General features: G+C 46.3%; 1 long non-coding RNA gene across 1 annotated transcript in view; it reads left to right on the top strand.

Moving 5' to 3' along the window:
- The window catches only part of LOC135282451 (uncharacterized), a 146,832-nt gene that overhangs the window by 106,437 nt on the left and 14,301 nt on the right, over positions 1-26,094 (top strand). Inside the window, exons 3-4 of the long non-coding RNA XR_010348611.1 lie at positions 22,485-22,640; positions 23,115-23,247. This is a non-coding gene — a long non-coding RNA (uncharacterized LOC135282451). The remainder of the gene's footprint in view (positions 1-22,484; positions 22,641-23,114; positions 23,248-26,094) is intronic.

Genomic DNA, 26,094 nt, shown 5'->3' with positions numbered 1-26,094 from the left:
AAATTTTGCCTTTCTTCTTCCTTACAAGTTTCGTATGGAGCAGCACCCCCCGTGCTGTGCAGAGCTCTTGGGTAAGTTATTCCCAGGATCTGGAGCTTGAGGCCGGCCGGCTGCCATCAGGACTCCCGGGCAGGGGCTGCATTGCTTCTCTGACAGTCCTGGGCTCTCACCCTCAGCTAATTACTTTGATCCTTTACACTTTGTAAAAATTCTTACGACACAAAATAAGTCCCCCCTGGCTTTAACCTTGTGACCTGACCGGCCCTTGTAAAAGGGAGGGAGAAAAGCCAGCCGTGTGCGCCCAAACACACGCACCCACCCCTGTGCCTGCATCCACATCCCCACAAACTGCCTAAAGCCTGGGCCTTTAATGGTTTCCTCCCAGGACTCCCACAAAAAGGCAAATAAAACTCCTTTTACAAGATAGCAGAGCAGCATGAAGGATCAACTTCACCAACAACAAGTTCTTTCTTCAGTTCATTTGTTCTTTTCCTGCAGATTTTGATCCTCTGAGTGCCTCTCTCCTTCCATCACCATCCCTCTTGCCTGCCCTGCTGCCAACAGTTTAATGGCTAAAACAAGCAGGGTATTTTTTCAGGATCTGCTTGTTCACAGGGAGTAACCTGTGTGTGAACACATACTTTTAAATTCCCTTTTCACAAATAGGGAATGTTTCTTCTTTCTTCTTCACAGGACCCAGCTAAAAAAAGAAATGCAGAGGCAAGAGAGGGAAAAGCATGATATTTATGAAGGGCAGTTAAATAGAGCAGGGATCTGTGAGGTAGCTGAGCAGAGATACAATACAGGTCTATAAAATCATAAGTGGTCTGGAAAAATAAAGAGGTTGTTACTCTTTTACCCTTGATTAGTACAAAAAGCAGATTCAGTTCTTCACATAACATGTATGTCCCTTTCCCTGAGCTGGGGGAAGCATTTCAGAGAATGGCAAATTGGTGAACAGCAGAAAGAAATCTAATGTATGGTTTAGATTAAGGATGGGGAAACAAATTTGTATCTTGCTCCCTTACTGGCTGACTTGTATTTATAAAACTTGCAGACACTTAATAATCTTGAGACTTCTTTCTCTCTGACATACTTGGTGAAGAATGCTCAACATTTTCTGAAGTTGCCATAAACCAGAATGTAGTGCAAGCTGCACACACATCAGGATTCAGGAGCCTTGCCTCTTTAGGAAAACAGAGTAAAAAATAAAACCCTTAATTTGCCAACAAAACCCACATTTGGATGCCTTTATCATTTCCTCAGTTAAGCCAAAACCAAACTGTTTGAAATCTTTTAGGCTTTCATTGATTTCTCCCTTCTTTCTAGTATTTTTTATTTCCTATCCTTGAATTAGAACTGGTAAAAGAAGGAGTTCAGGAATAAAATCCTGCAGAGTCTGTTCTTCCTAGCACATCATCTGGATGTGATACGCAAAAAAAATCTCTAGACTCAGATGGAACCAAGGGTGTAATTTCATGTTCTCTGGGAGCCAGAAAATGCATTCTGGAAACACTGAGGGGAAAAGCACCCCAGCCTTTTGGTGGGAGCTCTGCAGTGTCTGTGCTGTTCCATTTTGCTGAACATCAGAGTCTTGGATCCAAGGCTCAAGACAGGGAGTGAAACTTCCATGCCATGGGTGAGGATGGCTGTGGAAGCAGTACCTGCACAGAAACATGCTGTGTATGTTCTTTAATGAGAAAAAACACTTATATTGTGAATGTGGGCCGTTTCTCCAAGTCCATTTGGCAGTTCTAACACTGAAATTTAAAAAAAGGCTCCTTTTAGCTCCCCTATGAAGTCCCTGTGTGTCTTTTGTCCTCTTGCAGCCCTCAGGGTGAGGCACAGCCACAGTGTCTGGTTAAGATCTGTGGAAGCCATCCAGCAGATAGTGGTGTAATTAGGAAATGTGTGTGTCTGAAGCAAAGGTGGATTTTGCTGATTGCTTGAGCATTATAGCTTTGGGATCAAAAGTATGACTGAGAGATTATGAAGGATCCAGGAGGAATCTTGCTAGGATTTTCACACTCATCCCCCTGCCTTTATTTGAAGAGGATTATTATTTGTATGGGGAGCTCCCTGGACTGGGATCTCACTTGTTTGTCATCTTTGTACAGCACATACCAGAGAGCCCTTGCTGCTTGCTTGGGAATCTTTGGGATTCTTGCACTTTGCTTTGCTGATGCTCGGGGAAGAATCTGTTCCTGTAACAGAAAAAGAAGAATCCTCCCCAGCACCCCTTCCTCTGTGAGAGATTCTTTGTGAGGGTTTTCTCATTCCCTCCAGCTTGTGAGCCTGATTTTATCCCATCAAGGGGGACTTGAACTCCCCAGTGAGTGCTGAGTTTTTTCTCTGTTTTTGTCTGGGTCAGCATCCCACACGCAAGAGCCTGAGTGGAGCCACTTCCAGACTCAGTCTCTGTAGGGTGCTGACCATGCCAGAGCTCTGACCACAGCCAAATTCTAGTCCAGGGCTCTGAGCTGGTCTCTCTTTCCCCAAGTTGCCTGCTTGTACTAAATACTGGGGCAGCTCTCTAAAATACTGAAGGAACAAAGCATGCAAGGCAGTAAAAGGAGGCAATTAAACCTATAAAACCAGGGTTTACAAGGGAATTTATAGTGTCAGAGGCTTTTTATAGCTTTTTTAGATTAGTTTAAATAAAAAAGGGGGAGAGAGAAAGAGAGAAGGGGAGAGGGAGAAAAAGAGGACCTGAAACTTGAGGAGACTTAAAAGTTCAGAGAGAGGCTTTTAGGAAGAACAGAGGGGTAATAATTAGAGGCACATTTTCCATTTCACTGTCTTTGCAAATTGAAATTAAAGAAGGGGGGGTTGGTGGTGGGGAGCATGCACAGAACAACAGGCAGTTTGCATTGCTCCATCTTCCTCCTGGTAGCATTTGATTTTTCTATTTCTGTTCTTTTGCTTCTGGCTGGGTGAGAGCATCTCATCACCTGGGCAAAGGGACTAAAGGGAAAGAGTAATCTCAGGCCAGGTGAAGTTTAGCTTTGGTTATTTCCCCTGCTGCTGTGCCTGCTCACTGGTTCAGTGTGCTTTGCAGATCTGGGAGCTCATGTTCAAGAGGTGAAATGGAGCCAGCACCTGATTAAAGCAAATTTGGCCAGGGGAGACAATGGACCCTGTGTTTTAAAGGGCTTTTAGTGTTTTAGTTCCTCCAGCTTCCCTCGGCATTCCACAAACACAACATGCACACTCTAGGAGATGAGACTACCTTGGGAGTGTCTAATCAGAGCCTTTCTTGGCTTTTGTCTGCTTCTGTGTGAGCTAAGAAAAGGTGATTCACATCTCCCAAATCTTGCATCCTTCTCCGTGAAAGCACCCCAGCAACAGATTACACAGTGCTCTCAAAGGGGTGCAAATCAACCAGCATTTCTGGGCCTCTCTTTTCTCCAGCTCTGCAGTTCCTCAGAGTAGATCCTTGAAGGGGCCAAAGACTGCTGTCCTCAACTCCAGGGCTGTTGTTCTGCTTTTTGCTTTGTTTTCTGCTATCAGCTTTGGTCCCTCTAGAAGTGGCCCCTGAGCTTGTGCTCTGTGATGGCAGAAGGAAACAGTCTCACCTCATATATGTGGCAATTTTTCTTACATAAAGAGGAAATGCCAGTTGGAAATCTTGTCATCATCACTATCTCACTTATAGCATTAGGAAGATTGCCCTTTCCATGGTGTTTGTAGGATCTTGCCCAAGCCAGGGATCTTGGAGTCTGGAATACTTCGCTCCTTTCATTCTCTTTGCACTTTTCTCTTTTTCCTGTATGCAGTAGTTTACTTTGGTAGAGTGTAGATCCTGGTTGGTTTCTAGAATATGCAATTAGTAAATTACTAATTAACCATAGCAATTCATCATCCTGCTGCTGTGCGGTTTTTTATGTAACCTTGTCTGTTCTATAAGGCAATATAGGTAAAGGGCCCATCCTTTGGAAAATAAACTTACAGGGAATAGGAGCCAGCAGCCTGTGTTCCAGATCAGCTTGAGCACCTGAGTGTGACATTTCTGCTGCTGGAGAGGGTGACAGAGAGAAGGGTTCCACCACTCTCAGGTGGGCTCTGCAGCAAAAGGGGAGTTTGCTCATGATAATCTTCAGTTCATCTGAGCTGAATCATTCCTTTTGTAACAATGCAGAATACAAGGTGAAGGGTGAGCAGGAGAGGCAAAGCCTGAAAGGAGTGAGGATGTGTGACAGCCATAGAGAAGGTTCAGTACAGGAGGAGGAGTAAATTCAGATCTGAGGTGGGCACAAACAGCTCCAAAATGCTTTCCTGACCAACTTGCAAAAGGCATGAACAGTTCTAAACTGCATGTCCACACAACTTCCTGCCTGAAAGAAGGTTAAAAATGAAGCACAATGAGGCAAAATTTCCCATTTCTGATCCTATGGACATGGGGGTAATTATCCTTACTGGAGATGTTACCATTTTACAGTGAGATTGGAGTCAAGCCCAGCATTCTGGAAGCAGCACAAAGCCTGCAAATGTGTGTTATTGCAGTCACATGATAAATAGTTCTGAAATCAATAGAGAAAGCTATTAAAAATGTGGGTTTTGTCTCTGTCTAGTATGGTACATTAAGATACATGTATCATCCTACAGTCTCTTTTCCTCTCCATGTATGTGTGTAGGGGTGCAATTTTAGAGTACTCAGCATTGGTCAAACTGTCCCCAATGGAAAATACAACACTGACCTCAAATAGCATCACATTTTAGGGCAGTGATGAGTGATTTCTAAAATGCTACCATTAAGTATATATATTGAAAGAGAAATAACTAGAAGAAGAGTGAGTCTGACTTGATCCTGAAGTTCTTTTTGAGAAATGGTGATGAGAAGGAGCTCTGGCTGAGAAGAGCTCCCCGTTTGGGTCATCCCAGTCTAACACTGGTTTGGCATTTCTATTGAGATTTCCCACCTGGGGTTTATTTTTTGCAATCTGAAGAGATCAAGGAAGAAAGTGAGCCTGGAATGACTTTTTTGCATCTTCTGTGTTATCAAATGCATCAAGAAACAAAGAGCTGGCTGCATGAAGCTCTCAGAAGAGCAGGATAAAAAAAAGCCTCACATTTTCTAGTTGCTAAATGCAACTTTGAGTAAGCACTGGAGTCAAACAAACAACTTTTATGACTAAGAAGTTCCATCTGCTAGCACTAATCCTATAGATCTTTCTGTTCTCTCATACTTCAGTATTTTAAATGACATCTAATGGGCCAGAATGTCCAAAGCAATCAATGTTATTCAAGCTCCATGGTCCTTGCTGCAGGTGTGGGCTGTCCCAGCACAGTGGGCTTGAAGCTAGAGCCCCAGCTCCTTTCAGTCTATGTCAGCCTTCACAGCTTGCTCAGGACCTGGTCCTAGAGAAAACCCAAATTATCTTGGTCTGCAGTAACAAAAGCTCTTGGTAGATCCCATTGGGATGCAGGGTCACTGTGCTGCTTCAGTGCTTGGAGGAGAGGCTGCTCCTTAACCAGAGCCTGCTCAGAGCTAGGAGAGAGGAGATCACACTCCACGAGAACCAGAAGGAGCTAGCAGGGAAAACTGAGCCTGTTCTTCCTGCCTGTTCAGTCTCCCCTGCGCAGTTTGCCATGGCAGTGCTGCCAGGGCTCGTTGTTGGGAGCACAGCTCCTCCTGGCAGCAGGATCCGAGCCCGGCTGGCTCAGATCCCACGGGCAGCATCCCAGAGGCACACAGGTGCTGGCTGTGCTGCTGCCTGGCAGTCTGTCTGTCCCCACTTTGTGTGTGTGCCTGGCTGTGCTGCTGCCTGGCAGTCTGTCTGTCCCACTCTTGGCCAGGACAGTCTGTGTTTGGCCTGAGAGCCTCACGGTCTGTCTCTCCCTCTCTTCCTTTCGTTTTGTTGGCTCCATAAGTTAGATCAAATGTCTTTAAAGGGCTCAAAGTGAATGATGGAGTTTGTAATTCCATCTCGGGAGTTGTGATGACTCGAGCTTGGTTCTTGTGGTTTATGATGTCACCAGGACCCATCGATGGAGTCGTAGCCCCATTATTCACATTGCCCTGTTATTTATTCTGTGCAATAAATGGCTGCAGTTTAATCACCAGAGTAAATTGCTGAAGCATCTTGGTGGAAATTGTGATGTTACTGTAGTGGTTTCTATGGCAACAGCCATTCCATCGGAGGCTGATCCAGAGGGAACCAGCAACACTGAGCACCCAGAGGACAGCAGTGAGCACCAGCCTGCACAGGGGAACCTGGGGACAAGTCCAGACACACCCAGGGGGAAAATCCATTAACTGCTACTGGATCTCACATGTAGTCTCTGGAAAAGTGGGATGCAGATCTCACCAGCCTTGACAGACTTGTGGCATTGATTTCATGCAGAGAGATTTTTAGCAAAAACTCCAAACTACTCTGTAGAGGTGGAAAACAAAATTATCTGTCCTGCACAGCTGTATTTTGTTTAGGCCTTTTTGGTTTGGTTTTTTTCCCTTCTCCAGTTCAGGCAGAAAAAAAGGACTGAGGACACTTGAACCAAATGGTTCAGAACTTCCTAAATTAAGGTGTGTGTTTAGTTTTAGTGTAGGCAACAGAAAGAGGAGACTTATCTGCACTGTCTTAATTCTTGTGACCTTGTGTCTCTTGCCTTAAAAGGCCTGGTAAGATCCTGGGTTTTAGTGGTGGTGGGGCATAATGTTCCTTGATAGTACATAAAGTTCCTTCTTTTTGGCAAAATATATTTGCCAACATATTTAATGCCTGATGGTTGTGGATATGCTGTTGGCATTGGTATAAACATAGGGCTGAGATGTAGTATCATAATAGAACCTTATAATAACATAATTATTATTTATTGTTTCTTAGTGAAGGGATATTTATGAGATGGTTTTCTTTCCATATCTTAAGTTTCCATTCAAGCCCCAGATTTTCTGCATTTTTTTCTTTTTTTTCTCTTTCTTCTTCCTCAAAAAAGTAAAATCAAAGCTGTAACTAAAACCTCTCTGTTTTCTGATTTTAAGAAAAAGGCAAGACACTTAAATTCCTCTCCTCTCCTTTCGCCTTTATTCCTCCCCACTTTCTTAATTCATTCATTTTTCTCCAAGGGAAAAAAATAGTAAAAGCCTTCTCTGTCCATCCTCTTTCAACACCTTGGGAATGCTTGCAGTGCTCAGCTCTTTTTTCTCATTTCCTCAGCTGAGCAGCCCTAGAGAAAGAAGTACCCCAGCACATGGTATCAGTGCCCTGACAGTCTGCTGCTTATGGGAAATGTCATTTTACAATGTAACTTTTTTTTAACCTCAAACTTTATGATTTTCTACAAGGATTCATTGTTTTAAGCCACAGAACCAACATGTGTTTCTTGAGATATCACTTACCTTTAGTAGCAGTTGAGTTTTGGTCACCAGGCTGGGCTGTCTCTGGATTCCTGCATTTATTCTGTTCTGGTAACCTGATACAACCCAGCCAGGGAAGAACAGAAAGAAAGGCCTTTTAATTTATGGTAGGTCTCAGTTCTAATCATGTAGTTGTGTAGACTTTGGCTTTATCGTGAATCATTTTTAATGACAGTTGAGGAGAAAAGAATTGAAAAGCAAATCTTACCTTTCTCATCACTGACAGCTTTTCATACCAGATCAGACTTTTTTATGGCACAGCCTTGCAGTGAGGGTAAGATGCAAAGGAAGGGCTGGACCCAAGGGCTGCCCAGCAGGAGAGCATGGAGCCTTTTCCTGCCTTGCACAAGACAGGCCTTTACAGAAGCAATTTCAGAGCTCTCTGTAAATAAAGAGCAATTTTTCACCATGTGGATTCCTAAACACTCTCTGTGGAGTCTCCATAAAGAAACTTGTGTTTCCTTGTAGGAAACTTGGTTTTATTGGTCACCTTTGAGAAGGCCCTTAGAAGTTCTCTAGGGAAATCCCTGGACAAAAGGGTGAAAAAGGTTGATGGCAAAGCCCTCATGGACTTGAATGTAGCCAGACAGTCCCTGCTCCCCTGCAGTGAGCCTGGTGACATCTGTGTGTGATCAGTCAGGACCTGGGGATCACCAGGTACAGCCCCAAGGCTGCCAGAGCTCCAGAAACATTTGGACAACGCCCTTGGCACAGTGGGGGATTGTTGGGGTATCTGTGCAGAGCCAGGGGTTGGACTGGGTGATTCCTGTGAGTCCATTCTCACTGAGGCTATTCTGTGATTCTCTGCTATTGTATGGTCCTATTTGCTGTGGAGTCTGTGCTATTGGTCAGAAAAGAAAATTATCTGGGGAAGTTGCTGTTTTGGTATCATCTTGCCAAGAGAGCTGATTTCAAGGGTCATGCTCCTTCAGCAGAGCCCATGGCTCAGGAATCACAAAGCAGGAGTTTAGTGCTGATCCCCTGAGCAGGGGCAGGAGAGGCACTGCCAGGGCTACTGAGGTGGTGCCCAGCAGAGTTAATAGGGAGATGCTCTCTCTGTAATTGGATACTGCCAGGATCCTGCAGTGAGTCTTCGTGGCCACTTCCCATCAGCACTAATGTGGCTTTCTGAAAGCTCATCCCTTTTCCTGGCACGGCCACTCTTCACTGGGGCACTTGTTAACTCCCCCACCTTTGTGTGCTTTGACCTGCCGTGCTCTGGGTGTGCCAAGATCCTGTGCCAGGCTGGAGCTTTTCAGTGCTCCTGAAACAAACCCAAGACATTTCTCAGAGGCTGAGGGAGCAATGAGAAGCCTGTGTGGTATAAATCCCACATAACCATGGGCTTCAAATGGCTTCTGTCATCCTTGTGTTTCCTCCATGACCTCCAACTTTCTCCTGTATGGAAATATTTTCAACTTAGGTTGGCTACACACTGCGTTCTTTCTGACACATTTTGACAAATTCAGTTTGATTTTGCCCTTGAGGTCTTTCTAGGCTTAATTTTATGGTTGTGGAAGGTCATCAAAAGGGTAGTGCTATTTAAAGACCAAATTGTGTCACGTTTACTCACGGGACTGTAACTCTTCCTCTTGAAGATGTCCATTCATTTCAATGGAACTACACCTGGAGTAAATGGCACCCGTTGTAAGCAGAGGCTCTGGGACCTGTCATACTCCTCCAACTGGACTACTCAGAGAGTAAAAGTCAAGTCCTTGGCCTCAACATTGGTTTTCCAGCCCCTGTTGTTCTGAGGTGGATTTTGGCCCCCTCTAGTGACTGCCCACATGGATTTGTGAGTGAGATCCAACCTTTCTGGGATCAGAAACAGCCATTTCCACCCCGAGCATAAATGGCTTCAGTTTTAGAAGTGGCATTCCAAATCCTGACATACCAAGTTTGTTCCCCTTTGCTCACAGCATTCTCAGGAGCATCCCATTCCCAGCTTGGTGGGGCTTCTTGCCGTGTTGGAAAGTTTCACAGTGGTTGAAGGAGAGTCAAACCACACAGCTGTTGATGTGGTGGCATGGCCATGGTTACCCTCCCACAGCCCAAAGGTTCACCTTCTGTAGGGGAAACAGGAGGGTTTTGGTGTTATAACTGCACTACCAAAGCACCAGCCATCGGTTGAATCACAGAATCATCCAGATTGGAAAAGCTCACTGAGATCGTTTGGTCCAACCACTGCAGGCCTACCACTAACCCGTGTCCCCAAGTGCCACATTCATGTGTTTTTTGGACACTTCCATGGATGGTGACTCCACCACTGCCCTTATCAGAGTGCTTAGTCTCTGACTACCCTTTCAAGGAAGAAATTTTCTCAATATCCAACCCAAACCTCCTCAGGAACAACTTGAGGCCATTCCCTCTCCTCCTGTCTCTGGTCCCTGGGAGCAGAGCCTGACCCCTGTGGCTGTCCCCTCCTGTCAGGAGTTGTGCAGAGCCACAGGGTCCCCCCTGAGCCTCCTTTTCTCCAGGCTGAGCCCCTTTCCCAGCTCTGTCAGCTGCTCCTCCATGGTCTGGGATTTATGACCTTCTACTGAATTACAGTGAAACCTGGAGTGACACTTGGAGTTGATACTGAGAAGGCATTTTTCAAAGCCTTTCTTTTTCTTATTATTTTCATACTACTGGAACCACAAAAGGGAATTTCATTTAAAATATGAATTAGAAACTTTATACTTCTTATGGCTCTGTATTCTGGAGAAGCAGATACTTATCACATGCCTGTGTCCTTGGGGGAGTGTGCAAGGAGCTTTTGGAACAGTTTTCTACTTTTTGGCTAATGGGGAGTGGGGCAATTACTTATTCCCAGAAGCTGGAGCCAGGCTGACAGCCTGGGGGCAGACTTGAAAGCACTGTAACACTTTAGGCTTTAGATGCTCTGAGATCTTTTAGAAACAACTGCCTTGATCTTTTAGTGCCCTGGTAAATCATTTATTCTGATCACCTGCTTACAAATTCCTCCTCACCGATCCTGTGGGATAGAATGATCTGGGTATGCAGCTTCCAGAGCTCCAGCAGGTGAACTTCAGCCGGGCCCCCAGAGCATCTGGCAAAGCTCCTCACTTGGGAGCAGCCTCAGTCAAGGCAGAGCTGAAATTCAAATTCCTCTGACAAACAGTGTCTGGAACTGAAGGTTTTGGATGGGATTTTTTCCCTCTCAGGTTGCAGGCTGCAGTCAGGACACGCTTCCATCCCTCCTCCCACCGTGTGCCTTGCTGCTCCTTGACAATCTGTTTCAATTCCCCTTCACTCCAGCATGACCAGGTTCCCCCAGGTTGCCCAGTGATTCATCTCTGTGGAATTTGGGAGTGCTGCTTCTCTGCTCCTACCCGGATTGGCAAGAGGGTTATTAAAGCATCAGAGATTAACCAGAACCTCTTTTGGTGAATATTTAGGCTAAGAGCACTTGATGCCAAGTGTTATTTTACATGTGCATTCTGACACCAGACTTCACTGCTGTGCCTCCATTCCCCTGTATGCGTGGGTTTGAACACCTTTTCCAACTACGATCACATTACAGGATCCCCGATGCTTTGGGAATGTACATGGGGAATGACTTCAAGTGGAAGCGTGTTTGGATTGTCCTGTTTCTATTTCTGAAGCCCTCTCAAGGAAGCTCGCTCTCTCCTCTCACCCCATCGCTTCCGATGGGGCCGAGTCATTGCATTCTGTGTGCACACAATGACACCTCAGAGAGACTTGGACTGTTCTCTTGTCTCACTTCCACTCTCTTCCAGGCTGGATGCACACCCTGGAGGTATGTGGTTTGTCTCAAGATATAAGACTTCCCCCCTCAGAAACTACATTACTTCAACAAGCCACAAAGGGCTGGCAAGAGGGAGAAGGATGCTCATGTTAGTGCAGCTTTCCCCTGGGATCTCTTCTGCGGACTCCATGCAGCTGGAAACAGACCCTGCTGCTCCTGAATCCCGTGTGTGCACAGGCACACGTTCCCTCATGCAGCATTTCACTGATGTGTGGCTACAAACACTCACAGATGCACAAATACCTTCCCTTTGTTGTCCTCCTGCACAAAGGTAGAGGCAGGAATTCTCTGGGAGCGCATGAACATCGCTCCCTGCAGACGCCAACCTGCTCTGGCACACGGCTGCAGCAGTGTCCCAGGGTGCCTGGGCCTTCTCCCCTGGGATGTATGGACACAGGAACATCTACACACCCTGCCAAGGTGTTGCAGAAGTTGATGGGAGAATTGAGTAACCTGGAGGGATCTCTGGAGTATTAGTCCAACCACTGCCGCAGCCAGGCTCGCCCTGAACTCAGAAAAGGTTGCTCAGGGCTGTGTCCAGTCAGATGTTTAAAACCTCCTGAGGCAGAGATGTGATAGCCCAGTTTTTTTCCTATGTTCAGACAGAACCTTCACTCTTTCAATGCTTATCCTCTCTTTTGACCTTTAATTTGTCTTTCACTCCCCTGCCACAACACCTGAGCAAAGAGCCTGGGCGTGTTTCCCTACACCTGCTATGGAATCAAGAAGACTGCTATAGCTGTCCCTAAAACTTGAACAGAGTGGACAAACTCCCTTCCCTCAGGGTATGTGCTCCAGGCCCCTGACCATCCTCTTGGTGCCTCCCTGTTGGATTTGTTCAGGTTTATCAGCATTTTCCTTGTACTTGTGAGCTCACATTGGGTATGGACCAGCTGGTGTCTAACAACTCACAGAAGGATAATTGTGTCCCTTGACCTGCTGGTACAGGTGAGTTTGCTGTGAGCTTTCCTTGCTGCCAGGTGCCTGTCAGATGCTCTTGGCTGGAATTGGACTGATAACAAATTAGTAAATAAGAAAACTAAACACTGAGCTTTGCTTCTTACCAGTCTGGGCTCAGATTTAACGGATCTGAGATCTCAAGCAGTTCCATGACTCTCTTCAGGAGACCACAGTAGCTGATCCAACTTTGGGAGAGCAGGATGGATCAAATTAACTACCAGACTTCCTACATGTGTTTCATCTTTGCTCCTTTTTTTGTCTTTGAAGATCCACTGAACATTTTGCCTTTCCTTTGTTTGGAGGGATTCTGCCATTTGAAATTTTCTCTTCTTCCAGTGGCCAGTGTCTACACTGGTCACATCCTTAATTACCTAAATCACAGGTTTAAGATCTTGCAGTACGTAATTTGGGGAAGAACTTCAGGCTCTGTAGAGAGTCTTGCCTACCTGTTACCTTGCAAATGAACCAAAGGGAAAGGGTCTGTTTTTTCAGAATGGTGGAATGGAAGGGACCTTAAAGCTCATTTGTTCCAACTTCATGGGCAGGGACACCATCCACTATCTCAGGTTGCTCCAAGCCCCATCCAGCCTGGCTTTGGACACTTCCAGGGATCCAGGGGCAGCCACAGCTTCTCTGTGACAGGGCCTCCCCACCCTTGCAGGGAACAATTCCTTCCCAATATCCCATCTAACCCTGTTCTCTGGCAGTGGGAAGCCAATCCCCCTTTGCTGTCACTCCATCCATTGTCCCAGGCCCCTCTCCAGCTCTCTTGGTGCCCCATTTGGTACTGGAAGGGGCTATAAGGACTTCCCAGAGTCTTCTGTTCTCCAGGCTGAAAATACTGTACATGTTCATGGCTAGGGTTGCAGGCTGTGTACACCTGTGTCAGGATACACCTCTGTCATTGTGCAGTTTGTCCAAACAGTCACACAAGTGCATTTTGGAATGAGCACTCTAATTTGGGGAGCAATGCATGCTTTATTTTCAGGGGACAAATCCAGATTTTCCTGCTGAAGCCAAAAGTGTAAGCAACACAATTCCCACTGAGCACGCTGCCTCTGAGTGACAGTTTGAGTGCAGGGGGGTGACTGGCTTTGGCTGAGCTCTCTGCTGCTCTGAAAAGAGCAGTCGATGCCCTTGACTAGCAAGTGCCACATGAGTGATAATGGCCAGAGGCCTGGTCACTTTTCTCAGCCAGCCCCTGTGGGTTTGGGTCTGGCCAGCAGAAACCAGACTGCTTTGGAGACAAGCATCCGTAGGAAATTTGTGTTGTTGCTCTATAGAAACTTAAATTGTAAGCCTCTCCTCTGTCTCAGATACAGAGCACAGAATAAACTGTGGCCCTGGGGACGTCTGCAGGTTCCTGGGTGCTGTTTGTGCTGTGGATCCTGGTGTGGGGTGAGGATGGGTTATGCTGCTGTTGGCAGGGGGAAAATCTGGGCGAGCTGAGGCTGCTCACACGTCTGTGTGGGTGCAGCTGTTGGTGAATGCTCGTGTTCATGTCGGAGCTGTCTGGGGCAGAAAGGTGCGTGTGGCACTGCAGAGGTGTGTGTTATTCTCACATCCCTGCTGGCTGCAAACAATGTCATGTCCCTACCTGGACTGCAACATGACATACACCTTAAAAACAGCAGCAACATCAAGCTCCAGAGCCACAGGAGAAGGCAGAGCTGCTCTTTTTGCTCATCAGTTAGGAAACCCTGCCAACCCCGGCAAAGCATGCCGGGACCCGAACTGGCTTTTGGGCTGGGACTCGGAGAGTGAGAGAGAAGCAGTAATTTGTTTGCCATTGCCCTCAAGCCAGGAAATCCAAACCTCAAGCATTTCCCAGGCCACAGCACACTGGAGTGGAGAGAGAGTGTCAGGGAATGGCTCACACGTCCCGACAGGAGCGCACGCACACGCGCGCGCACACGGCGCCGGGGAAGGGGGATTGTTCCAGCACCACTGCGGTTAAGATGCTGAGACAATCTCGAGTTTTCAGGCCATAGCTGTCAGGATGCTTTGGTATATTCATCACCCCCCACTCCATGGTGATAAAAATTTACACAGCCAACGAAACGAAGATTAATTTCATGTGAAAAGCTGACAGAATGGCCCATGTCATTGCTTTATTTGTGCCAGCACTCAGTAACTCGGCGCAAGTTCCATTGAGGTGGCAGACACCCCGTCCCCTTGAGCCATCTCATCTCCTCTCTAATGATGCCACCGTTTTGACAAAACCAAGCAACACAGCCGGTATGTGCGAATTTGGAATTAATTTTCTTCAGAAAGGTCAAGTATGTTAATGAGCTTTTGGCTGCCTGTGTTTTCTCTCTTGGGTTTTTTCCCCTGTTAATGGGGGAAGAAGGGAAAAAAAAGAAAGGGGAGAGATAATTACAGAAATAAAAATGAAGGAAGGAGGAAAAGAAGGAGGGTTTGGAAGAGGAGGGATTCAGTGTAGCTTTTCATGGGTTCTCCTTTTCCAGGGCTGAGGCAGACTAATTGTATCAGCTCAAGCCTGTGCAGTTTGCTTGGAGCTGTTGAGTGAGGCCAGGGATGTCATGGATTGTGGAGTTGGTGTAACCTGGCACAGAGGAGGTGGATTGCACCTCCTTTGCACTCGAGGACTGATGGCAGCTCTGTGTGTTGGCAGCTGCCTTTGTTTTCCATCCTGGAATGGCTGAGCTCAGCTCAGCATGGGGCTCTGTGTGCTGGGGGAGTGGAGAGCAAAGGGAGGTGAAGGAGAGAAAGAGTTCATGGGCTCCAGCTCTTCTGGCTATTATGAAAGGAAGCTGGAAGAGAGCTCAACACCCTGGGAGAAAGCCAGGGCCCCCTAATTCATCCAGCTTAGAAACAGGTCAAATAGGCAGCTTCCAGAGAGGTTGTCCGCTCATGTGACTGGCACAAGAAGTTTGAGCTAAGTGTGATGCCACTCACCTCTCATCAATGTATTCCCTAAATTCCTGCCTTTATTTGTGTCAGTTAGAATTTGCCACTTCGTGGCATCCTGGTGGCAGGAGCTGCCTGGATTTCTCCAGGGGTTGGGTGATGATCAATGGGAGAAAAGGTGGTGAAAACAGCAGATGCTGTGTCAGGGCGTGAGGGAGTGAAGCTGGACTTTGTCAGACATGAGGCACACTCACCTGGATAGGACATTTAGGGTAGGATTCTTCTCACCTAATTTTAGTTTTCTTAAACAAAGTATGCAGACTAAATTAATTGTCTAGATTTCCCTTCTTGTTAATGGAGAACAGTAAGGAGGAACACATATCCCACCTAATTTAAGAAGAGAGAAATTCCATTCTGGCAAGGACTTTCTTTCTCATTGAATATAAACTGAACTTAAACAATTAGTTTGGACTGAATCCCTACCTTGAAGAGGCTTAAAATTATGGGGCATGATTTCCTCCTCATTCTCTTCTCCCTGCTCCCATTCTGGCTCTTATTTCCCTATACAGTCCAATGCAGCAGGCAGAGGAAATCCAGCAGGGCTCCCAGTGCCTGTATTGGCAGGGGTGGATCAATGCTTCCCCTCCAGCTTGCCCAGGCTGGCTCCAAGCTTATCCACTGCTGTGCAGTCCAGCCTCTGGCTGTGATGTGGTCCTGCCTTCCCTGCTTTGCTGGAGGCAGCCCAGCACACAGATTCTGGGCATTGTCCAAAAAGCCTGTGTTGACTTTGGAGGGTACATTTTGCCATCCTGGCTATGGTGCAAGGAGAAATTATATGGGATGTAACAGTGCCAGTGCCACGTGTGATATATTTCAGGGTGTCCTTAAGGAGGAATTTTCCCTATTTTCACACCTCTCTCAGCTGTGTTGTGTGGGTCCCTGTGCGTGTTGGATCCTTGTGTGTTCCCCACATGAGTCACTCCTGGCTGGGACATGGATTTCAAAAGCACACAAGTCACCAAACTTAATGATTTTCAGCTGACTCCAAGCATTGTCTTAAACATGGAATTCCTACCCATAAACCAATGTGCTGCCCACACTCTTCCCCTCGTTCCCAGGCTCTGGGCTGTGTGTGGAGACATGTCCTGCTCTGCTCACCCTGCTGCGAGGTAGAGGGGTACTGGGGGCAGTGAGAGGAACTTGTGGACTATCTCATTTGCTTGCACAAATGACCTCAGAACATTCATGGGCATCATCAGCACCTGTATATTTCTCTGTAGAAGTTGTTGTGTTGCTAAGTGGTTATTTTATTTCTCCCTGGAGGAAGTTTCTGTGATGGAAGGAAATTATTTGCTAAGCCCTACTAAAGTCTTTGTATAAATGTAACAAGTATTAATCTGTGCACAGGACAAAGTTGGGACAAGAGATAGCTAAAATATTTCAGTGACAAGTTATATTTTGAGTTGTCAGTTCTAGCAACAGAACATACAAAGTGTATGCACAGAGACTACCTCATTCATGGCCGTGGTGAAATGGGAAATCCCTGTCCTGTATTTGCCTGGGATGTCAGAATAAAATCTATAAGAACTTGAATTCTTAGAGAAATTCTCACCCAGCAGCTCCCTGGGGCTTTAGCTGAACTGTGGGATATTCAGCATTTCCCAACTCTCGTGTCAAGGACCTTCTCCTCTCTTCCCAGCTGTAGATGTGGCTGTGCACCCCTTCTGTGTCCTCCCCTCCCACGCTCTGCTTTCCATAGGAAGGAATCCTGGGCATGTGAGTCAGAGAGCCGTAGCACGTCCTGGCCATGTCACTGGTGGGATGATTCAGGGCTGAGACAGCACAGCACACCTACCCCGTGATCTGCATGGAGCCCCTGGGATGCTCAAAACCTCATTTTCTCAATGTGCCAAGCTCTTGAGAAAGCCCAACCACTTGTTTTGGTGCATAAATAGAAACACAACCCCTAAGAGCAGAAATGGAATCTAGGAGATGCTCAGGGCAGTGAGTCTGCTGTCCCCTCCTAGGATGGTGTCTCAAGGGTTGTTTGTGCCAACTTCTCTCAGCTTCTGTTTCTTCCTCTCCCACTCTTTCCCCCGTGTGAGAGCACTGGCGCCTACGATGGGAGGTCACCACCGAGGTTACTCAGCCAGCTCCAAGGATTAAGACTTCCTGCTCTGCTCCAAAGAGCTGCCAAGTCCCCCCTCCCTGCTGCTCACCACAAACCCGGTGCCTGTGTGTCTCCCTCTCTCCCCTTCCCATCCCTCCTTCTACCAAGAAATTCAGTTTTCTCTCCAGCAGAGTGGGAGGTCAAGGCACCCCAGCAGTGGTGGCCCCTGGGTGATGCTCTTGATGCCACTTACCAGTGTTGCCAGAAGGTGAAATGAGCCTGTCTGTCCCTCTAGAGTCTGGGACAGGTTCCCATCAGGATCTGACCCAGTAGTTAGGCTCACAAAAGGCTTTTATTTCCACTAGAAAATGCCATCAAATTTTTCTACCATCAGACTGGGGGAGGGGGGTGTCCATGGATAACTGGGAAGGTTTTCGTGAGAAGTAACTAAGGAGAATGTGATTTTTTTCATTAGATAAGAATTGGCACAAGGACCTGTAGCTTCCTTATGAAAATGGTGGATGGGTACAGAAATCTCTGCCCTGGGCATGTCCCTGTCCCAGAGGACGCTGCCATTGTCCCAAGGACAGTGTGGTGATGGGGGAGCAGCACAAGAGGACAGAGCTGCCTTGGTGGGCACCTGAGCATGTGGGAGCAGGACACAAGGAGAGCTTTATTCACAGGAGCAGAGCATAACCCAGAAGAGAGGAGCAAATAGAACAGGATCCTGTGAGAGGGAGATGAGATAAATGTGGTGGAATGGCAGGAAGGTGGGATGGCTGCTCACTATTTTTGTAAAAGGGGGATGCTGCTCCAAAAGCACCACAGAAATCAACCACATTCAAGTAAAAACATAATTTTCTTTAAAAAACCACAGAAGCCCTACATACTAATGGTTCAACAGGATGAGGAAAAGCTGCCTGCTCCACCCCAGTATGTGCTGAGGTCAGGTGAAACCACCACCACCCTCAGGCAGGCTTTGGACACCATGAGGGAGATGCTTCAGTTGCCAAGGATCCTGCTCTTAAACTAGAAGAGAAATAGCTGGTTTTTTTAGGATTTTAGCCTCTCCAGCCATGGCTTCTCTTTGCTCCTAACCCTCTTTCTTAAAGATCCCACAGGAGACTTGCCACTGTTGTTCAGGCTGCTGGGGTCACCAGCCAGGAGATTTTGCCTTTTCCCCAGGAACCATGAGGCAGCAGTAAACGTACCTTGAGGAGTTCTTTGTGAGCATTACACCTGAATTTGGCCCACTGTCTGCCAGTTTATGCTAAATTGAGACCACAAAGACCTCATTTAATGACTGGGTTTGTGTAGGTGTAAAGCTCTTTGAGGTCTCCATAAACATGGGTGTTTATTCATTTAGATTTCATTTTGATTTTCTTTTCAGATGAATTCATTAGCAGGGAGAAAGCCAAAGCCTCAGTGTTAAAAAATCCAAGTCTAATTTTTGTTTCATTTTGTTTTAAAAAAATGAAGAATATATGGTCTTGGTGCTGGTCCTTCAGGGTGCCTCCATGTGTGTTCTGGAGGGTCATAGGTAAGGAAGAGCTGAGAAAAGCATTGAAAGAGGAAGGCTGGGGGCAGCTCCTGCCTTGTTTGATGGCACCCTGTGCTAGCTGCTCCTTCGCTTGTTTGGGATATCACATTCCAGGGATGCACTGCTGTGGGTAAGGGCTGAAGTGAGACAAATGAGAGGACAGAGGTTACACACATGAGCTGCAAGGATGTCCCCGTTTAGGTGCTGGGTGAAAATCAGATGGAGTGTGCTTGCTCCTGCCCTGGGGCTAACAGCAACAAAGGCAGAGAGCAGGGGATTTATCTAGCTGGAGTCTAATACTCCTTTGGCTGCAGCAAAGGCTGCAGCACTTCCCGACTATCGGCTGGCGCTTTCACTCACACACATCTGTGATTGATGGGCAGAGAGTATAAACACCTCATTAGTGCCATAATTCACTGGTTAGGACTCAGGCTGGGCTGTGGGAGGGAGGGGGGAAAGAAGAGTTGAGAAAGTTTATTAAAGAAAAAAAAATGGAAGAAGGAGAAGAACGGATGTAGAGGCCACACAAATCATTCCAGGGAGTTATCTGACCTGCTTTGAAAACTTTAATTGCTGATAATGGACAACCTGTTGGGTGGTATTTTATTAACACTAATAGATTTTTACGGGATATTTCTCACATTGCTCTCTCAGAGCCTGAAGAATACATTAAATATTAAAAGTTAATGCTCTTGGTTGCTGTTTCAAGGATGCCCCACCAATAACGAGCTTTCCCGCAAGTTAGAAACCAGGAGCAAACATGAGCTGCCTCTGCCACTTACGGCCTCTGCAATAATAATGAGGAAAATACTTGCAGCCTGTGTGCACCTTGCAGCTGAGGTTCTCAAGCCTGGCCTAAATGCCCTGAAAAGGCTGTGCCCAGAACTGGTGGTAGCAGTATCTGATCTCCAATCCTGGATTTACAAGACTTGGATTCCAGAGTCCCACGCTGAAAGCAAATGCTCATAAACTCCCATATGCTGCTTTACATTTCAGTTATTCAAAGCAGAGGCTGAACCGACAACCCATTCCTGTTTCTCAGGAGAACTCAGGTCTGAAATGGATGGTATTTTTCTTTAATATGCCAAATGGTTTTATAAAAGTCCTGCTTCCACACTAATTTGTTGCAGAAATGACCCAGCTGCCTGGAACAGAAATGGAAGTGTCTCTGAATGTAGGCAGCAAGAGGGGTTTTGGAGGAAGCTCTTGACACCCCAAAGTCCTGCACACAGCACTGAACCTTGAAAGTATAGAAAAAAGGTCACTTCTGTACTGTAAAGGTACAGAAGGTACACAGGGTGCTCAGAGCAGCTGTGGCTGTCCCTGGATCCCTGGCAGTGCCCAAGGCCAGGCTGGAAGGGGCTGGAGCACCCTGGGATAGTGGAAGGTGTCCCTGCCCATGGAAAAGGATGAGGTCACTCCATCCATTGTCCCAAGTCCCTCTCCAGATCTCCTGGAGTCTCTTTAGCCACTGGAAGGGGCTCTAAGGTCTCCTCAGAGCCTTCTCTTCTCCAGGCTGAACAATCCCAATTCCCTCAGTGAATCTGGGTCCTGGCTGCATTTGGGAGGAGGTTGCTTACAGGGCAATGGGGAGAAAGGGCCAGGAGACTTGGTGCAATATTTGTTTTTAAAGAGGTAAATCCTTTTGGCTCCCATGCTCCAGGATGTGCTTTGTTGCTGAACTGCTGCTGTTCAGCAATAAAATGGTCTCAGTTACTTAACGGGAATTGAGTGCTTGGTCACTTCTCCCCCTGCCAGCCCATCCGTTCTCCCGTCTCCCCTGCAACGACAGCTTTTCCTGATTGACCCCACAGGCTTACGAAAAACCTTTTTACTTAAACGTGTATTGACCTCAGCCTTGCTGCCCAGTGAGTTATGTCACAGCTGGCTATCTGAAAGTCATCAATCAGGGCTCAGACCCCTGGAGCTGTCTCCTGGTGACACAGATCCGAGCCTTCATCGATGAAGGTTGTACCAGGTGCCTTCGTGTCTCTGGCAACTGGGAGGACAACACCCTTTGTATGGTTATTTTCTGTCATCATCCCATAGACCCTGTGATTTTTTCTTTTCCTTTGATTTGTTTTTTATTTCCCTTCCCCGTCTGTTTTTGCACTGTGTATAAAATTTCCTTCCTTGCCTCAACCTCCCCTTCAAAGAGAAAGAAAAGGAAACTGTCAAATGTGACATCTTGGATGATCTTAATTCTTAGGCAGTGTTAATTTTACCAGTCTTTTCTTCCCCCTTCCTATTTGATTTTTGTGTTGCTTCGTTGTTGTTGTTGTTGTTGTTGTTGTTTTCCCTGATGTGATTTTATGATCTGGACAAATGCACTGGACAAATGAGAAATTTAATGATACTAGAAATATTTATCCCATATTTTGTAATGCAAAGTAATTTCAGTAGATCTTTTGCCCCATGACTTGGGATGTGCTGGCTTGTTGTCACTTTGTGGATGAGGGATGGGGAATACTCCATGAAATGTGAAGCATCACCACAAATTCAATCAGCCCTCCTGTCTCTGTACAAGGATTGATCTAGCAGGAAGGAGGGGACTCAGTCCATGACAGAGTTTGTAAAAGGAAGATCTGTGTTGTATTTGAAACAGTAAAAATGCCATGAGTTTTCAGGATTCTCTGCTCTTTTGAGGGAGAAGGGAGGCGTAGCTTGATCTTCCTCTTCTAACAAACCAGAGCAAGGCTTGAGTATCTCACACCTTGCATAGGTGGCAGGTCCAAAAAAGGAGAGATATTTGCTTGCTTTCCCACATCTCAAAATAGGGCTACATAAACAATTTGTGACTTTATTCTATCTACGCTGGAATATTCTCCTAACAAAGCTGGGAAAGAAAAAAAGCATATTTTTTAGTTCTTCTAGAATTAGTAGAAATACCACCTTGGTGACAGACCCATTTCTTCTTGGAGATCTTGTAAGGCTGACTTTATATCTGTGGCACATTCCTTCAGTGCGCCACGTGAATTCTTCAGCTCAGGAATGCCTTGAGTTGGGGATATGTTACCTTTTTCTCTTTAGGAAATACAGGCAGATAAGGCTGGTGATAGCTCTGACAATGTGCCTGATGCTGTGGCCAGACCTGGCAAGGCTGAGGTGAGGGCAGGGCTGCTGTTGGCTCCCAGTGTCCCCAGGGAGGCTGTGAGGGGCCTCGGCACCTCCAGAGCTCTGGATGGAGATCAGGCCCCGAGATAACAAGGTGATGACAAGCACTTTCAGAAATCCTGACACACAGACAGATAAAAGAAATGCAGTAATAGTGTGTAGAAATAAATCCTTCTTGTTCTGCTTTTGATCTTCTGAGTTTCTTCAATATAAGAATTTTCTCATATAAGTTTCTTACATCATCCATAAGCTTATGGTCTGCATTTAAACAACCATACAAAATATTACTAAAATAAATGGATTCAGGCATTTGTTTTAAAGATACCAGATTAGGCACTATCTGTATTTAGATGAAAATCCTCCCCCACAAGGTTTGCAGTATAATGTCTGTGGTGCTGGCATGTGCAGCACTGCCCGAAGAATGGAACTGGCTGGAAATTCCCTCATCTGCATAAATGCAAATGACTAAAGAAGTTAGACTGGTGGGAGAAAAATTAGTAGATTGTGGATTTTATTCTTCCTTTATTGATGTAAATTGCAGGCATGTGTAATGATATTTGTGATTTTAAAGTAGGCTGTGTCCCTTCAAAGAAAATGTGAGCTCATAAATCCTGGGAGATTAGAGATCCTGAGGCCCGATGTGGCAACGGCTCCAGGTTTATGGCATTCCTCAAGACAGCCAGGATAGGATGTTCTGTGACCTGGCTTTTATGAAGATCAAAAGGCTTCAGACTGTTGAGAATAAGATTTTCACATCATGCAGGGGGAGACACCAAGCTGTCAAATGGGAGGAGGCTCTTTGAAGTGTGGAGATAAGGACCCTTCTGACCTTCAGTCAGGTATGAAAGCCATTTCCAGCGGCACGGAGCGTGTCCTTCCACTGGACTCCTCATGGAATTGCCCAGCTGAGTTCATTCAGGTAAACACCTGGCAGTGTCTCAGCCACAAGGAATGCTTGAAGAGAACTAAAAGGGCTGAAAAAATGTAAAAGCTAATGTACTGGGGAGGCGGGAATTATATGTGTTAATATCTCTGGGACCAACGAGCCTGAGTCCAGCAAAGCTCCCACTCTGAGAGCTGGAATCACAAGTGTGCTCCCACATGGATTGTCTGTGTCTGAGCCTGGGGGGGCAGGTGGGAGTGCTCACAGAGAGCTTCTGGCTGGGAGAAGGCTGGAGAGAGACACAAAGTACCTCCCACCTCTGTGCTCTGGCCAGCAAGCTGGGCCAGTGCAGGGACAGCAATTCCCTGCTGCTGTAGGCCAGGGAGAGCTTGCCACTGGCAGGGAAGGGCTGTGGGAGAAGCTTTTGTGGAGCACAGCACCACTTTTCTGGCTGTCCCAGAGCTCCCCATCTAGCACAAACACTGACATGTTTGTTCATTCCCTTCTCAGATTCCTCAGAGGGGCTGGCATTGGCAGCTGCATCATGGTGGTGCCTTGAGAAAGCACTTCTGCACAGTATTTCTCATGTAAGCAAAAGCTCTCAGCACTGAAAATCTTCCCAAAAAATTATTCCCCTGAGCTGGTAAGAATAATTTCTGGTCACATTTATAGAAGTTTAAATGGCATCTAGACAAGATAAATATCCTTAGTGTTTTGTCATCTTTGTGCTGATGAACTAAGGATATATTTTCTTTTGCATAATGACTTTCTAAGAGAAAACAGCTAAATAAGACAGAATGAAAATAAAATTTCATTACAGATTCTGTTGATACATGTGTTCCCTCTGTAATAAGCTCAGTCCTTGGCTGACAATAAAATAGTAATTGTCCTTGGCCAGCATCTTGAAAGCTGAAGGTGAAAACAGAGTGGGGGGAATCACATGGCCTTATAATTCATGTCCAAGCATTGAATTCCCTCACAACAATGTAATTTCTTTTTAAACCTTGTCCTAATTACCACAGCTCACATTGATACTCTAGGAACTGTTATATGTAGAATTGGTCATAAATAATTTGATAATCCGGTTCTCCTTGGAAAATGCCATTTCCTGCTGGAAATGGTTGAGGAAATGACAATGATTTGGTTCTTTTATGTCTTCTTCAGAGAAGAAGAACTTGACTGAGTCACAGCCATGGGTTTTATAGAGGAGTTCTCTTTCTTTTCCAATGATTTTTTGTTTCTTTTCTAGTCCTGTTTATTTGTGTATTAGACTTTTCCAATGTATTTCAATAAGTCCAGAAAGAAATTCTGCAGGGAATACTGAGACTTTGAGGGCTCTCTTCCAAAGCAAAACACAATTAATGAAAGAATGAAGTTCTACCAAATGGAACTTTCATTCTTTCCCTCGTCCCAACAGTGCTGTTACACTCAGAGGCTGACCCATGTGTGGGTTACAAATATTCCAGAAGTAGGATTGCAGAGGATCTTCTTCTTTACTCCCGACTGCCCAGATCCTCCTCAAAGCAGCAATTTCCCAAATAGCAGAGCAGAGAGGAGTGTGTTGTCACCCTTGCACTCAGCAGTGCAATGGGTAGAATCCTGCTCTAACGGGCCCACAGGTCTGATTCACAAGGAAATTGCTGTGTCCCTGTATCCTTTTAGTTGTAGGGCTTCAAACCAAAGTATAGAGACACATCAACTATTATATTGTCATTTAATCTGGAGTAAATCCAGTGTGAACCCTGAGTGCCTGGAGCTGGTCCAGCTGAGTGGCAGGGACAGGACTGAGTCCTGCTAAACACCACAGGATTCCTGGGATTTGCAGATTTGCAGGGCATCTGTTCTGCTGCCCTTGCAGTCCCTTGGGCTGCTCTGGAGGAGCTCCTGGGTGACTGGTGATTTTATTAGGGCCTGGCACAAGAGAGGTAGGAGCTTGTCAGTGTGCTCCCAGCAGAAAAGCTGCTGTGAAAAAACCTTGCTGTGGGCTTTGAAATCTGAGCTGCAGCCAGTTCCAGCTGAGGGACGTGACAGTCACCTTTTGCTGTGAAGCTGCCATCCGAACAATGACAGTGTTGTGTGGTTTGAAGGGACAGGGAGCAGGGGGAAGGAGAAGTGTCTGTTGGGGCTGGGATTGGGCTCTGGGAGGGAGCAGCCCAGGCCCTCAGCCTTTCCTCAGCCTTCACCTCAATACCCACAGTTGGACTTGTTTTGAGGGGACACATGTGCATCCCAAATTTTCTCCTTTGGCAAGCTCAGTTTGGCTGGGCCATCTGGCCATGCTTCTGCTCCTTTGAAAGCTTTGCCTGATTAAAGAGTCCTGGGAGCTCAAGAAGGAAAGTCGCAGGAGGGGAACAGGAAGGGGGCTTGCTAAGAGATGTGCTATTCCCTAATTAAATGATAGTTTAAGGGGAGCTCACAGCTTGTAACAACCAGGGAGATTCTGCTGCTAATATTCACTGCAAAGCTGCTCTTCCCAGGGCCATGCTTCCCATCCCCAAACCCAGCTGTGGCGTGCATGTGCTGCACAGCTCTCCCAAAACCCTGTCACGGAGGGTGAGAGTTGGAATATATTCATCCAAATTACAACATCTCGTCTTTTGTTTTCAATTTGTTGGGACAAACAGCTCCCCTGTTACTATTTATGATTTGCCACTCCTGTAAGAGCCCAGCTGAAGTCATTGCACTGAGTCTGAGCTGGTTTGGTCTGAGAAATGCTCGAATTTACAGCACAGTGAATGTGGAGAGGAGCAGAGGAGGAGAGAGGGGCTGGTTCCTGTTGTGTCCCTTTTACAGCTGGGGAACTGAGGCCTGGCAATGGAACAATTTGCTGTCAGTCTAAAAAAAAGGTGAGGGTAAGATCAAGACAGCAACTCAGCTCTTCTCCATTTGAGACAGAAACACCTTTTTTGACCCATATTTTTGATGACAAATGAAATACCCAGCCTGAGAAATGGCTGGTTTAAAGATCAGTGATATTTATGAACCAGGTCCTGCTGTCCTTGGATTCTCTCCTGCATAAGCATATGCAGGTGAGGGCTGCTCTTTTCCCACCCAGGAACCCCAGTGCATCTCAGACATCTCAGATTTACTATTTTTGAGGGTTTTGCTTGGACTCTTTGTCCAGCCACAGATACTGCTCCTACAAGGTGAAATCCTGGTAGAGTGTCTGAAGCACTGAAATCCCATGAGGACAAAACCATGGACAAAAAGGCATATCCAGGGAAGCCAAGCACAGATAAAGCTCCAGCAGCATTAGACAGTTATTCAGACTCTGCAGTTACAGGTTTAGAGTAACCCTGACTTTTGGGCACCCTACCTGAGATGCATTGGGCTGATATTCAGGATTCTTGTGGGTAATGAGGTCTAAGAGATTTTTGGGGTCTGGTTGTTGTAAAACTTGTGGTCTTATAATGGACCTTGTATTTTTATCTTATCCTGGCAAAACAAGTGTTCTAACAGACTTCAGAAATTTACCATGAGCTTTGATCTG

This window comes from Passer domesticus, chromosome 17 (assembly GCF_036417665.1).
Source record: "Passer domesticus isolate bPasDom1 chromosome 17, bPasDom1.hap1, whole genome shotgun sequence".
NCBI classification, from domain to species: domain Eukaryota; kingdom Metazoa; phylum Chordata; class Aves; order Passeriformes; family Passeridae; genus Passer; species Passer domesticus.
Note: the sequence above shows the minus strand (reverse complement) of the source record. Positions and strands in the feature narration are given on the sequence as shown.